General features: G+C 40.9%; 1 protein-coding gene and 1 non-coding gene across 3 annotated transcripts in view; one reads left to right on the top strand and one right to left on the bottom strand.

The window, feature by feature from the left end:
- Nucleotides 1-14,986, bottom strand: part of ZFPM2 (zinc finger protein, FOG family member 2) — a 513,000-nt gene that overhangs the window by 236,920 nt on the left and 261,094 nt on the right. The gene's annotated exons all lie outside the window — the stretch shown is intronic.
- On the top strand, nucleotides 453-590 carry LOC114811428. The gene has a single exon (XR_003759132.1). It is a non-coding gene; the product is annotated as a small nucleolar RNA SNORA7 (small nucleolar RNA).

Raw genomic sequence — 14,986 nt, 5'->3', positions numbered from 1 at the left:
CCCTGGTATGTAAGGTCACCACCTACTCTTCATCCTTCCAACAGACAACCTCTGTGATTTTAACTATGTCTTCCCTTTTGTTTATTCATCAGTAAACGGACTTGGGGTCCGTTTTTTACTTTCAAGAGTAATAATGCTTTTATTTTGTGTCTCTAAATTATATGCTATTTATTTGTAATGAGTGAAAACAGAAAAGGAGGAAAACAATCTTGTTACCTACTGTTGTTTATTTTTGCCCATATGCACTTGTACGCTCTTCTCAGCACTTATGCATAGACAATTTATTCAACTGTACATGAAATTATTTATTGTGATTATTTTGTTTGTAAATACTTTTAGGTCTGTTTCTTCCATTAGAGTGTAAGTTCCTTGTGGGCTGGGGACATGTCTCTTCCTTTTGTGCCTCCCATGTGCATACTACAGTGCATTTCACCTTCAGTAAATGCTCTAATACCCCCTCAGGGTCTCACCTGGAGAGTTTCCAGTACTCTACCAGTTTCAACTATGGGAGGGAGAATCAAGCAGGGGTACACCCATCTCATTCCTAGCTTGGCCAATGGCTAGAGAGTGGAAGGCAATCTGCTACAAGTCAAAATTTCCTGTACTGGGCAGTAACATCAAGGAGAGAGTCAAGGGCAGTGATTCAAGTTTACTGTGCGAAAGGAGGGAGTGGTAAACCACTCCCATATTATTTACCAAAAAAAACTCTATAGATACACCACCAGAACAATTGCAGATGAAGGTGGGGTGTTTCGGGAGATGTGTCCACGGTGTAGCTATGGGTCGGAGACGACTCAAGAGCATAGGGCAAGGCAAATGTTATGCTACTACACTAATTCCCCTCTCAAGACTGCACCTAGAGGATTTCCAGTACTCTACCAATCTTGGCTATGGAAGAGAGTCATGCAGAGTCATACCCATTCCATTTCCAGCTTGGCTAGTCTAGCAGTGGCTAGCAAGTGGAACGCAATTTGCTACAAGTCAAAACTTGCTTGCCCTGGGCAAAGGTGCCATGGGAGAGAATTGAGGTTGGAGAAGACTCAAGCTATTGTGCAGAAGAAGGCAGTGGTAAACCATTTCCATATTTTTAACAAGAAAACTCTACAGATACACTACTAGAGTGTGGCTCAATGGAAAGAGTACGGTCTTGGGAGTCAGAGGACACTGGTTCTAATCCTGGCTCTGCCACTTGTCTGCTGTGTGGCCTTGGGCAAGCCTTTAACTTCTCTGTGCCTCAGTTACCTCATCTGTAAAATGGGGATAAGGACTCAGAGCCTCTCGTGGGACAAGCTGATTAGCTTGTATCTAACCCAGCGCTTAAAACAATGCTTGGCACATAGTAAGTGCTTAACACATACCATAATAATAATTATTATTAGGATGATTGCAGATGGAGGTGGGGTGTTCTGGGAGAGATGTGTTCATGGAGTCGCTTTGGGTCAGAGACGACTCGAAAGCACAAGACAAGGCAAAACTACACTACTTCATAATGTCGAAGTGTTTCAATTGCTCAGAGTTACTGTGAACAACAAAACCACATCTGTATTTTACTGAAGTGACTACACAGCTGAAATGAAGCCCATATTTTCTGCTTGAACTCATAAAGTTTGATGGAATGATTTTTGATGGAATATTTTATGAAAGTTTTTTTTTAATTCAAAAGAAAATTTAACATGCTTTCTCTTCACAAAAGCCCCAACAAATAACATATATGTATACAGATCCTGACTGGATTAGCTGGGCCATATGAGAATGAAAAGCTTGCAAAATGAGACATCTTGACAAAATATAGTTTCATATTGCTGTAATATGTAGCTATAAAACTATCCAAACTACCCCTGTGCTTAGTTCAGTGCCTGTCACATAGTAAACACTTAACAAAAGCCATTAAAAACAATCTGAAGCAGCACTGTCTAGTGTTAAATGCACAAGTCTGGGAATCAGGAGGCCTGCGCTCTTATCTTGGCTCTGCTACTTGCCTGCTGTGTGACCTTGGGCAAGTCACTTGTCTTCTCTGTGGCCTCAATTCCTTAACTGTGAATTGGGGATTAACTATCCATTCACCCTCTTCCTTACACTGTGATCCCCATGAGGATAGGGCCAGTCTGTGTCTGACCTGGTGATACCATATCTGCCCCAGCTTTAGACACAGTCCTTGGCATGTAGTAAGGTGGTTGACCATCCATCTCTGCATCAAACACAAACTCCTTACTATCCCCTTGAAATGACTCAATCACCTTGCCCCCTCACTGATTTCCTATCTTGCCTCACTGATTTCCTACTACAACATAGCTCTTCTAATGCTAACCTACTCATTGTATCTCCATATTAGCTGTCTTGCTGCCAATTCCTTGCCCTGATTTCTTCTGTGGCCTGAAACTTCATCCTCTTCCATATACAAAAGACCACCACTCTCCATACCTCCAAAGCCTTTTTAAAATATGTCCTCCAAGAGACCTTCCTAACTTTACCCTCATCACCCTTACTTACTCTCCCTTCTGCACTGTCTATGCACTTGGATCTTTAAGCACTTCATATTCAACTGCCTTCTCCTCCTAGCACTTAGGTACATATCTGTAATTTATTTTAATGTTTGCCTCCCTCCTCTAGACTGTAAGCTACTTATGGGCAGGGAATGTGCCTTCCAACTTTGTTGTACTGGACAATTCTCTGACCCAGTAAGCACCCAATTAATAACACTAATTGAGAGTAAGAACCTAACAAACCCTACAATTATTACTATTTCATTATTAATATAGATTTTTCCAAGGTTTCTAATGGAAGTGGAAAAAAAACAAAATAATCTGGAGATTAAACTGGATTCTAAAGCTTATTCAGAAGGTCACTAACCTGGACTAGCTAAACACAGAATAGAGAACCAATATCTTAACTGCAGCCTCAACCTAGGGTCTTCTGCCAGTACCAGAATATCACAATCCAACTATGTCATTGGGAAATCTTACAGAAAAAGCATAACATTTGGCACTGAAACCTTAAGATCCCATTAAAGGGTCTCTGCTGTGTTCCTGAACTAGTCTCTTCCCCAAACGGCACACTTTACTCCCACAGACTCTCTCCACAGCCATTTTGAATCCTCTTTTCCTTATCAGGCTGATACAGACCTGCATCATCCTCTTCTCCTTCTGACAGGGGCTACAATAATGGTGGGGGTAGGGGAGAGTATGCTACAGCTGCTCATTGTTTCATTTCACAAAACCCTGCCACAGGGCTCAGATTAACACCAAAAAATAGATGGCTGCAACCAAGGGAAAACATTTTTCAGAATGCCTTCACTTGATTAATGAAGGAATGGCATAGACCACTGTTTGACTTTCATCATGTGCTATTCATTCTTTGCCTCTTCTCTTCTTGGAGTATCAGTAGAGATTTGGAATCATTTGGAAATAAGCTCTTCCTTTTACAGGTTGCCATACCCACCAAGTTTTAAGAGAATACCCCATGGATGAAAACGTCTGGTTCTTTACTGAAAATATTCAACTAAAGAAAGACTTTCTTTTCACAAATACTGAGCTTTCTTAACGAAGGCAAATGTTATCTTGTCTTTCTTTAGAAACTGTATTTGACAGATACTTGGGTACAGATGCTAATCTGAAATACACAGGCAGACATCACTACATATCTTAAAAAATAGGACTAATATGCTTACATGTGCATGTGCAGCGATTGGCTTAAGGAGATAATGTGTAATGCACACACATCTAAGATTAGAATCAGACACCGAGGGGCTTATTTTAACCCTTACCCATAGCAAAGCTACTGAACTATTGCTATCAGCAGGAGTTACATATACAGAAAGATGGTCAAAAATGGTCCTATGTATGAAATTGTTGTCAAATACCCCACAAGGATATTTTGGATATTAACTTTAAATCACTGTTTTCTTCCTTGTGAACTGTCTTGCATTTTCCCTCATGTTTCCTGTTTATGTCTCTCATTTTTGCTATTGTTTGTTAAATTTACTTCACACTGCAGCAGGATCCAAGGTGCCATAAATGAGTGAAGAATTGGGTTATCTTATTAAAGCATGTATTTTCGACTAACCTGATTAGAAATGCATCAGACAATGTGAATTATTGTCCAAACTGATCAAAATCTACGAACAGAGATAAGCTCGATGATGAAGGATTCCTTAAAAATATACACTATCGAGAAAGTGAAAGGATTTAAAATGACTGCCTACTTAACCTTAATTTGTATATTTAAGAAAAGGTGACTTAGTTTTCTAGGTTTACTACTGCTATTGAAATATCTGCTTGGATTGTAAATCCACTAGTTAAGGGCTATCTGAGTACTGGATGCTAAGAATGCCAAAGGCAGTCAATGAATGCAATAAAAAATATGTTGAGGGTGATTCTAACTTGGCAGAGAGAAGTGCATTAATAATAATAGCAATAATAGTAATAGCAGTAGTATGTGTTAAGCACTTACAATGCTTCAAACACTATTCTAAGTGCTGGGGTAGTTAAGGTAATCTGGTTGGACACAGTCCCTGTCCCAAATGGTGCTCACAGTCTTAATCCTCATTTAACAAATGAGGTAAGTGAGGCATTGATACGTTAAGTGACTTGCCCAAGGTCACACAGACAGGCGGCGGAGCTGGGATTAGAAGCCAGGTCCATGCTCTGTCCACTAGGCCATGTTGCTTCCCAATTGTGTACACTATATTATCACCATTTTCTGTTAGGGGTCAATTTTCTGTTAAATCACTACACTTTAGGATGATACTATTGACAATAAGATCCAGGCAGATTCCCAGAAGAACAACGCATCCTTCTGCATCTTTTGGGTTTAAAGAGGAGGTTATAGGAGCTCACATAAAATACGGACCCCCTGTTTGCTACAGAGTTTTTGAAAGTGACTTCTGAATGGCTGCACTGCTAAGGAGAGGCTTAGTTGCCCAATGACATGTGTGGGATTTCAAAGTCTTGCAGAAAGAACTTTATGATTGCAACTTGAGAAGGAAGGGGATCTGAATCCCAGCTCCTCAGCTGAGCTGTTCTGCACATGAACTAATTCATCCCACCTTCATAGCATGTGCTTATATTTACTGCATTTATTCATTTATTTAAATGTCTGTAAGACTGTAAGCTACTTTTGGGCAGGGAATGTGTTTACTAACTCTGTTATATTGTACTTTCGCAAGTGCTTTAGTTCAGTGCTCTGCACACAGTAAGTGCACAGTAAATACTACTAATAGATTAATTGATGAGTTGAGCTATATTTCTACCATATGGCTTTGATGTTACACAAAACCTCCAAAATGTTGTTAGAAGCATCAAAAGGGTATGATCATAATAACAAAGAAAATGAAGTGACACCTTCTGCCTGAACTGCACATCTCCAGTTTAATAGACCTGGGCTATAGCAGTACTAAAAATTTGCAGCCATCCTAAGAAGTCCTATGGATTACGTTACAGGGCATCAAAAGGAAATCTATAACATTGCCTAGTGGAGCAAACACAGGCCTGTAAGTCAGAAGGGCTGGATTCTAATCCCACCTCTGCCACTTGCCTGCTGCATGTTCTTGGGCAAATCACTTAACATCTTTGTCTCTCAGTTTCCTCATCTATGAATGGGAATTCCCTCCCACAAAAACGTTGAATCCCATGTGAGACAGGGATTGTGCCCAACTTGATTATCTTTTCCTTACCCCAGTGCTTAGTATGGTACTTGGCAAAGAGTAAGCACTTTTTTACAATACCATTATTGTTATTACATGTGCACAATTCTGCAGGTATTGCCAGGATTATTGCCAGCATACTGCCCTGCATTGGTCTTAACTGCCACTGCCAATTTAATAAAACACATACACTCACACACACACACACACACACACACACAAGTATATTCATTTACATACTTAGCTATCTAGACATTAAGCACTCAACAAATATAATTGATTTATAGATTGACTTTAATATAAATTAGATATGTGTATAAGTACTTTGGGGCTGAGGATGAGGTGGATAAAGGAGGCAAATTTTAGTGTGTGTGTGACACAGGAGGGAGTGGGAGAAGTAGAAACGTATGCCATATAAAGGAATCTTTTGGTAGGTTGCAGACTGATCACCCAGGCATGTGCAATGGCAGTGTTGAGAGGAAGAATCATTGTTCCTGAAGGCCTGTTAGCCCCATGTCTAAGAAGAGCCAGAATCTAACCATTCCTAAGGGAGACAGACACACTCAGTCAATGATGAAATTTGCCAACTATTCCCCAAGGGGAGCAAGGTACAATTAAATAGATTATAAGTCACCACACCACCTGAACCTAAGGTTTTCAGTGAATGAACCTGGCCTAAGCCCAATTAGAGGAGTCAATACATTTGTCTCCTCTTGGAACAACTCTGCTCTTAGGGATCCCATCAATTCAGTATAAATCTGACCGATCTTATCCACAAAGTTAATAGAAAATTGCTCACAGTGGGTGATTGCCACCTCAGTTTCCAAGCAGAGACGGATGGAATTCCCCAGATGGTTTGTCACTTAGAGGAGCAGTGCTGGATGAAACTCCAGAGGCAATATTTTGGGTGAAAACTCTTCCTTGGTCTTCACCCAGAGAGAGAGAGAGACCATTGAGAGAGACCTTAATACCCTCTCTGTTGCAAATCAAAGTACAATAGATGAAATAAGGGCCCTGAAGCTTTCCCTAATTGTTTCATGGATTATAGATCTTATGATTCCTAAATTGACTGATGAGTAAATCAGCAATGAATAGGCTCCTCTCTCCTTAATGTACTGGGGAAATAGTGTTCCATTATTATTACTATTAATAATAAAGAGTGCTCACCAAGAAACAATGGGTGGGAAAGTGATGGTTGCTCCTTCTGCATTTTGATCTTTATTCTTCCCCAGGCTTCTACCCAGGCCAAGGGAGAATAAGGAGCTGCCATTTAGCAACTACCAGGGAATTGTCAGCATCAAAGGTTTTGGAAGTCTAAAGACCTCTGCATCTGGTAGAACATAGGACAACTCATCCTGGAAAAATAAGTATATGCCTTCTCCATGTCCAAGAATGATAACAAGAAGAAGAAGAAGAAGAAAAAGAAGAATTATATTTGCTAAGGCCTTACTATGTGTCAAGCACTGTACTAAGCGCTGGGGTAGATACAAGCTAATTAGAACCCTCATGGAATTCACAGTTTAAGCAGATGAGGGAACTGAGGCACAGAGAAGTGAATTGACTTGCCCAAGGTCACACAGCCAGTATTAGAGCATACCTCCTCATGCTGCTCATTTGCTTTGGTGTTTTTGTTTTTTATGGTATTTGTCAAGTGCTTTAACCAAATACCAGGTGCCAGGTACTGTACTAAGCACTGGAGTAGATACCAGAATCACATGGGGTTCACATCTTTCCACTAGGCCACGCTTCTTACCTAATTTGGACTGGTTAAGGAGTAAGGAAAGATCTAAGGCATGGATTATCCCAGGTGGTTCATAAAAACTGTGTTGTTTTTTTAAGTTGTCATTAACAAGCAGCTTCCCTCCCTTCTTCCTCAGGCCTCACTCAGCCTTCTGACCTACCTGGAGTAGCTTTATGATCTTCTGAAATTGTCCAAAATCAACTCAACGATACACTGCATTTTCAATCTCAGAGCCATGTTTCTGTCTAATCCTCCATCTTCACCTTTTACTCCTGAGTTTTCCTGACTAGGCCCTCTTTTCCTTTTCTTCCACTCCCTTCTGAGTCACCCTGACTTGCTCCTTCTATTCATTCCCCCCACCCTCCCAGCCCCACAGCACTTATGTACATGTCTGTATTTTATTTATTTGTGCCTGTCTTCTCCTCTTGACAGTAAGCTTGTTGTTGGTGGGGAATCTGTCTGTAATATTGTACTCTCCCAAGCACTTAGTACAATGCTCTGCACACAGTAGGCACTCAATAAATATGATTAGCCATCTTTTTTCTCATGTGTTATGTCCTCTATTTGCTAAATTCCCTTCAGAGAAATTTGAAAGAGCCAAATTTAGGGGAAAACAGAAGCAGGCTCATAGGAGTAAGAAATAATCCCAGACAACTATTTTGAGATGTATTTTTTTAATAGTAAGCGTGAGAAGGTAGTTAAAATGGAAAGTTAAAAAAAAAGACTGAGTCAAATCACTGAACTCCAAGGGAATGGATTACAGAAATGGGAAATTCTCATTCACTGTTCCCAGGCAGCAAGAAAAATGTCCTGCAGGAAAACATAATAAACCCTGGGAAGTCTGCAACCTCCATAACACTTAAAATCTCAACAAAACCTCAAGAAGAAGCATGGGCTAACAGAAAGAGTACAGGCCCTGGAGCCAAGCAGACCTGGGTTCTAATCCTTGTTATGTCTACTGCTTGGTCTGTGACTCTGAAAAAGTTACATATCTTCTCTTTGCCTCAGTTTCCTCAACTGTAAAATGGGCATTAAATACCTCCCTCTTCCTTAAACTGTGACACCCATATAGATTAAGGACAGTGTCCAACTTAATTAACTTGTATCTAACCCAGCACTCAGAACAGTTCTTGAGACATAGTAAGCTCTTAAATACAATTTTAAATGAAAAAAATCAATAAAAAAGAAAAGCAAAAAGTGGAATCAGTATAATGGGGTTTCGCTACAATTGATAATATTAGTCGGCTTGGTGGAATGAAAATCTCACTAGTGTGTGGCACTTAGGATTTCCCATTCACATTAACTTTATAGGAATGTGCATATTTTCACAATAGGATGAAAGTAATTAGGCTAAATCTTTTTTTACTTGTTGGCATGTAAAATATAAAGAGTTGGGTGCTAGTGCAATGGTGCATCCATTTAAATTCATGAATTTGACAAATCATGAATGGTGAATATTGTTATTATTTCAAATGAATTGAATTCCTGGGCACTAATCAGAAAATATGCTGGCCTTGCCTTAATAATGTTGGTATTTGTTAAGCGCTTACTATGTGCCGAGCACTGTTCTAAGCGCTGGGGTAGACACAGGGGAATCAGGTTGTCCCACTTGGGGCTCACATTCTAAATCCCCATTTTACAGATGAGGTAACTGAGGCACCGAGAAGTTAAGTGACTTGCCCAAAGTCACAAAGCTGACTTCATACTCTTACCATCCAATGTAGAAAGAGATTCATCTCACATGAACATAAACATCTCATTTAGACTGTGAGCCCATTGTTGGGCAGGGATTGTCTCTATCTGTTTGTGGAATTGTACATTCCAAGCTCTTACAGTGCTCTCCACATAGTAAGAGCTCAATAAATATGACTGACTGACTGAATGAATGAATGGACACACAAGCAGTCTTTTACAATTTAAGCTTTGATGGATGGCACTTAATACTATTTCTAACATTTACACCTCTTTCAGCTTTAGAGAACATTAGTTTAAACTTTATAGTGTTACTCTCCTCATTGCACTAGTTTTGGAAGGTGAGGGAGATGAGGCCCTCAGGAGCCTCCAAAAGCTACAGAGAAACAGGAAATATTTTTATAAACTCCATTAGACAAGGAGAACAATTTTATGGAGTAAAATGACAGTTTTTAGAGGTTGCAGGAAGCAGAACAAGATAGGCTGGAGCGAATCACCATGGAGGGTTGATGATTCCAATTAATGTGCGAAGAAGTAAAATGTAGCTACACTCTGAAACTCTATGGCTCAATATCAATTAATCAATCTAGTTATATTACTCATCAATAATTGAACTCATAATTCTGTATAATTTGGGTAAAATAGAGTATTTAGCCTTGGTTCTGGAAGCAATTTCCCATTTATAATTTCAATGGGGAGAGCTGGAGTTTAGGGACAACTATGGGAAAGGGAGTTCCAGACATAGGGGAGGGTGTGATCAACAGGTTAGCTGCAGGAGAGATGAGAATGTAGTCCACTGAGTGTGTTAATTTGAGAAATATGAAACAGGTGAACTGGGGCATTCTGGGAGAAGAGGGCCGATTAAATGCTTTAAAACCAATGATCAGGTGTTTCTGCCAAATGTCGAGAGAAGTGTGGTGTAGCCAGTGGAAGTTTAATTTGCTCAATCATATTTACTGAGCACTTACTGTGTGCAGATCACACAGTGCTCTCTCCCTAAATGCTTGGTAGAATACAATAAAATAATAAACAGTCACATTCCTGGCCAATGAATTTACAATCTAGAGGGTGGGGAGATGCATAAATATCTGAATTTATGAATAAATAAAATTTCAGATATTTACAAAAGGACTGTGACATTTAGAGGGTGGAAAAGCAAAGGGAGCAAGTCAGTGAGATGCAGAAGGGAGTGGGAGATGAAGAAAAGTGGGGCTTAGTCTGGGTAGGCCCCTTGGAGGAGAGGTGCATTCGACAGGGCTTTGAAGAGGGGGAGAGTAATTCGACAGGGCTTTGAACAGGGGTTTGAGGAGGGGGGGCATTCCAGACAAGAGACAAGGTGTGGGCAAAGGGTCTGTGGCAAGACAGGCAAGATCAAGGCACAGTGAAAGGTTAGCACTAGAGGAGTGAAGGGGGTGGGGTGGGTTTAGAAGTAGAAAATTGAGGTGAGATGGGAGTGGGAAGATGGTGGAGGGCTCTAAATCTAATGTAAGGAGTTTTGGTTTGTTTTGGAGGTGGATGGGCAACCACTGAAGTTTTTTTAGAAGTGGGAAAGCATGTACTGAGTGTCTTGGTAGAAAGATGATCCAGGCAGCAGAGTGAAGTATGGACTGGAGTGGGGAGAGACAGGAGGCTGGGAAGTCAGTAAAGAGACTGATGCAGTAATCCAGGCAGGATAGTTTGGGTTATTGTATTAATGTGGTAGCAGTTTGGATGGAGAGGAAAGGGTGGATTTTAACAATGTTGTCAAGGTGGGACCAACAGGATTTAGTGATGTGCTAAAATATGTGGTTTGAATAACAGAGAAGAGTCAAGAATAATACCAAGATTACAGGCTTGTGAGAGAGGAAGGATGGTGGTGCCATCCTCAGTGATAGGAAAGTCAGGGGAAGGACAGGGTTTGGGTGGGAAGATAAGGAGCTCTTTTTTGGACATGTTAAGTTTGAGGTGACGGGGCACATCCAAATAGAGATGTCTTGAAGGCAGGTGGAGAGATTCAAGATTGGACAGGGGGAGATGTAGATTGGTTATTTTCCACATAGAGGTGATAGATGAAGCAATAGCAGCAAAAAGGTTCTCCAAAGGAGTGGGTGTAGATGGAGAATAGATGGGGACCCAGAACTGAACCTTGAGGGTCCCCCCACAGTAGAGGTGGGAGGCAGAGGAGTATCCTGTGAAGGAGACTGAGAATGAAGAGCCAGAGAGATCAGAGGAGAACCAGGAGAAGGCAGAGTCAGTGAAGCCGAAATTGGATAACGTTTCCAGGAGAAAGGGGTGGTTCCCTAGTGTCCAAGGCAGCTGAGAGGTCAAGGAGGATGAGGATGGAGTGGAGGCCACTGGATTTGGCAAGAAGGAGATCAGTGGTGAACTTTGAGAAGGCAGATTCTGTGAAGTTAAGGGGACAGAAACCAGACTGGAGGGGGTTAAGGAGAGAATTGGAAGAGAGGAATCTGAGACAGTGGGAAGTTTCTGAGGATTGGGGAGACCAAGGTTGGTCAATCAATCAATAATCAGTGGTATTTATTGGGACTTCCGTGTAGTAAGCACTTGGGAAAGTATAATTCATTTGTGTTGGTAGACATGATTCTTGTTCTAGAGGTGCAAAATATGCATAAAAAAATAATTTGGCAGCAGAGTGGAGAATGACCAGGAGAACAGACAGCGTTGAGGCAGAGAAGTCAATGAGGAGGCTGATGCAGTAAAGTCAGGACATGCCAAATGCCTGGTGCATTGTTAATGTGATGACTAGATGATGAGAAGCATGGCGGCCTAGTGGCAAGAGCACGGGCTTGGGAGCTAGAGGTTGTGAGTTCTAATCCCAGCTCCATCACTTGTCTGCTGTGTGATCTGGGGCAAGTCACTTAACTTGTCTCAGTTACCTCATCTGTAAAATGGGGATTGAGACTGTGAGCCCCATGTGGGAAAACCTGATGACCTTGTATTACCCCAGTGCTTAGAAAAGTGCTTAGCATAAAGTAAGCGCTTAACAAATACCATAATTATTATTATAACTGCCTATATTGATACTACATTAAATTTACCTTCAATTTATTTGTAGCTTAAGTGAATAGTATGAGAAAGGACATCTCAATCAATCAATTGTATTTATTGAGTGCTTACTCTGTATAGAGCACTGTACTAAACACAACACAACACAGAGACATGTTTCAGACTGGAGAGTACAACACTGCAGGCATGTTACAGACAGGGTAACAGATACATTCCCAGCCCACAGTGAACTTACAGTCTAGAAGGGGAAATGAATACATGTCCTTTTGGCTTTGTAGGGAAAGTTTCCTGCATTAGGGGAGATTTTGCTAATGAACTTGAAGATTGGAAATTAGGAGATCTGAAAATGATTTGACATTTGGCATGGGAGGCTCAATTAATTACTATGTTAAATTAATTAGTGTGCTGAATCTCATGAGCCAACAACTGTGAGTCTGAACTAAGCAATGCTACTTAGTTTGGCATAAAGACCAATTTTAAAAAGAATTCCAATTTCAGATTTGATTCAAGGTTGAGTAAGAAAGGGTTAGTAGGTTACATCTCTTGCAATGAATCCTCTGGTAGTGAAATAAATAACATAGCACCACTACTAGTCCAAGTTAAAATGCCATTGAGAAAGGAATTTTGTACTTTTTATAAAGTTACGTCTGCTCAAAATTGAATATCAAAGATAGATATTTTGTCTGAGTAAAACAATCCTATTAGTTACTAAGATAACATGGTTCAAAGCTAATGTATTTTTCTTCAGTGCTTTCCCAGGAGTTTTTTTTAACCTTTGAAAAGAGTTTCAAACACTAGTTTAATATTACATGCAAAGAATTTTGCACTGATTAAAAAAAGTCTTTGTAATGTGCTAAACTTCCAGTCACAGTCTGTCAACTTAAAATCAATCAACCAATAATATTTAATGAGTGCTTACTGTGTTGCAGAGGACTACACTAAGTGCTTGGGAGAGTACAATACAACAGAGTTGGTAGACATGACCCCCCTAAACCATATGAAATCATGACTGGGGCCTCCAAGCAGAAGGTATTCATGACGTGACCTTTTTACACTAGTTCATTTAAATTAAACAGTAGTGTGTTAAAAAAAAAGGGTTGACATATCAGCTATCTCAAGTAAAGGAAACATTATGAATTAAACAATCAAACCTCAGAAAAGAAAATATGCACTCCCTGCTGAGGTAATAGGATTTGCTGAATAAAGAGTAAATAAATATTTATCAGTTATCTTCATTTAGTAAATATTTTCACTCCTTAAAAATAAGCAATGTGGGATTAATAAAGGAATTCCCATTGCAAAGACTAAAAAAACCTCACATCTTTGAAACTGAAAAGTGAGGGTGGAAACAGTTGCTCATGTAAAGTCAACTCCTTAAGTGGGATACGAATTTTGATTCTGAGTGAGGCAAGGGCTGGAGAAGGAGTTAAAGGGGGAACAGAAGTAAGGAGGAATGGGTCGCAGTTCCCATATTTGACTGCAAATGGCAGCAGTGTGAACAGTGCCACACTGCCACAGGGCCTATATCCTGTCCACATCTCGGGCTCCAATTGGTCTGGGTGAGACCAACAGCCTAGGAATGAACCAGGCCCCAGATGAGAGAGGTCTTTGGGAAAGATGGGCCAAGCAGGGTGCTGTGAGTGACTGAGGGGGAAAAGGGCTAGAGAAGCTCATCTCTTCAGATCCCGACATTTCCTGCACTAGGGATATCTGCTTTCACCACTGTCCCTGAGAACTGTTCCAACCTATGTTGGGCTTCTGCTTCCCCAACACCCTGGACCCCAAGGAACAGTGCCGCCTCCCAGCAGGAGTTGAAATCTAGGTTGGAGCACTTTTCACAGGTGGTGGGACAGTATTCATGAAGAGTGGACAGGGACAGAGGTAGGGTCCTGTTAGACATCCAGTAGTTCCTCATCTCCTGCCCAGTTGGCTATTGCAGGTTCCCATCCAATGAAACACATCTCCAACCATTCACATCAGACTTTGTTTATACTCCTCCCTGTCCAGCATACCTGGCTGCCTTGCCTTACCTGGGACCCCACCCTGGAAGGTGCTGACAAAGTTGGCATCATCTTTCTACCAAGACACTTGAGCTCTTTCTCAAGTGCAACTTGAGGATTCAATACCTATTCTCCCTCTTATTTAATCTGTGAACCTCTTGTGCAACAGGGACTGTATCTGGCATGATTAACATATCTATCCCAGTGCTTCATTCATTCAATCACATTTATTGAGTGCTTTCTGTGTGCAGAGCACTGTACTAATCGCTTGGAAAGTACAATTCAGCAACAGATAGAGACAATCCCTACCCAACAATGGGCTCACAGTCTACAAGACTGCTTAGAACAGTACTTGACACATAGTAAGCACTTAATAAATACTGCAGAAAAATTGAATTCCCATTTTACAGATGAAGAACCTGAAGCACAGAGAAGTTATATAACTTGCCCAAGGACACACAGCAAGCAAGTAGTGAAGCCAGGATTAGAATCTTGATCCTCTAGCTTCTGGGCTCATGCTCTTTCCATAAGGCCATGCTGCTCTTCAGTCATCTGCAGAATATTACTCCGGGGTAGTGATAGCATTCAAAGCCGGAACCTTAGTTTTGTGAAGTTTATACACAGCAGTGTTGGGATAAAGTGAAACAGAGGAGGGAAGAAAGCAAGAAGGTGAATTTATCTGCAGGAAAATCTGCCATCTTGGATTCTCTAACCTACACTAAACCCCAGGATGCCAGAGACGCATCCCTTACTCCTGCTAACCCCCATTCAATTCTGCTACTTCCCAGGGACAAATTCTGCATCTGTATTGCTTGATGTCAGAGCTCCCTCTCCAGACCCTAATATCTTTTTTTGGCTATGGATAGAGGAGAACATAAAATCTCCCCTAATGCCTGTCTGTCTTCC

This window comes from Ornithorhynchus anatinus, chromosome 4 (genome assembly GCF_004115215.2).
Source record: "Ornithorhynchus anatinus isolate Pmale09 chromosome 4, mOrnAna1.pri.v4, whole genome shotgun sequence".
In the NCBI taxonomy this organism is placed as follows: Eukaryota; Metazoa; Chordata; class Mammalia; order Monotremata; family Ornithorhynchidae; genus Ornithorhynchus; species Ornithorhynchus anatinus.
Note: the sequence above shows the minus strand (reverse complement) of the source record. Positions and strands in the feature narration are given on the sequence as shown.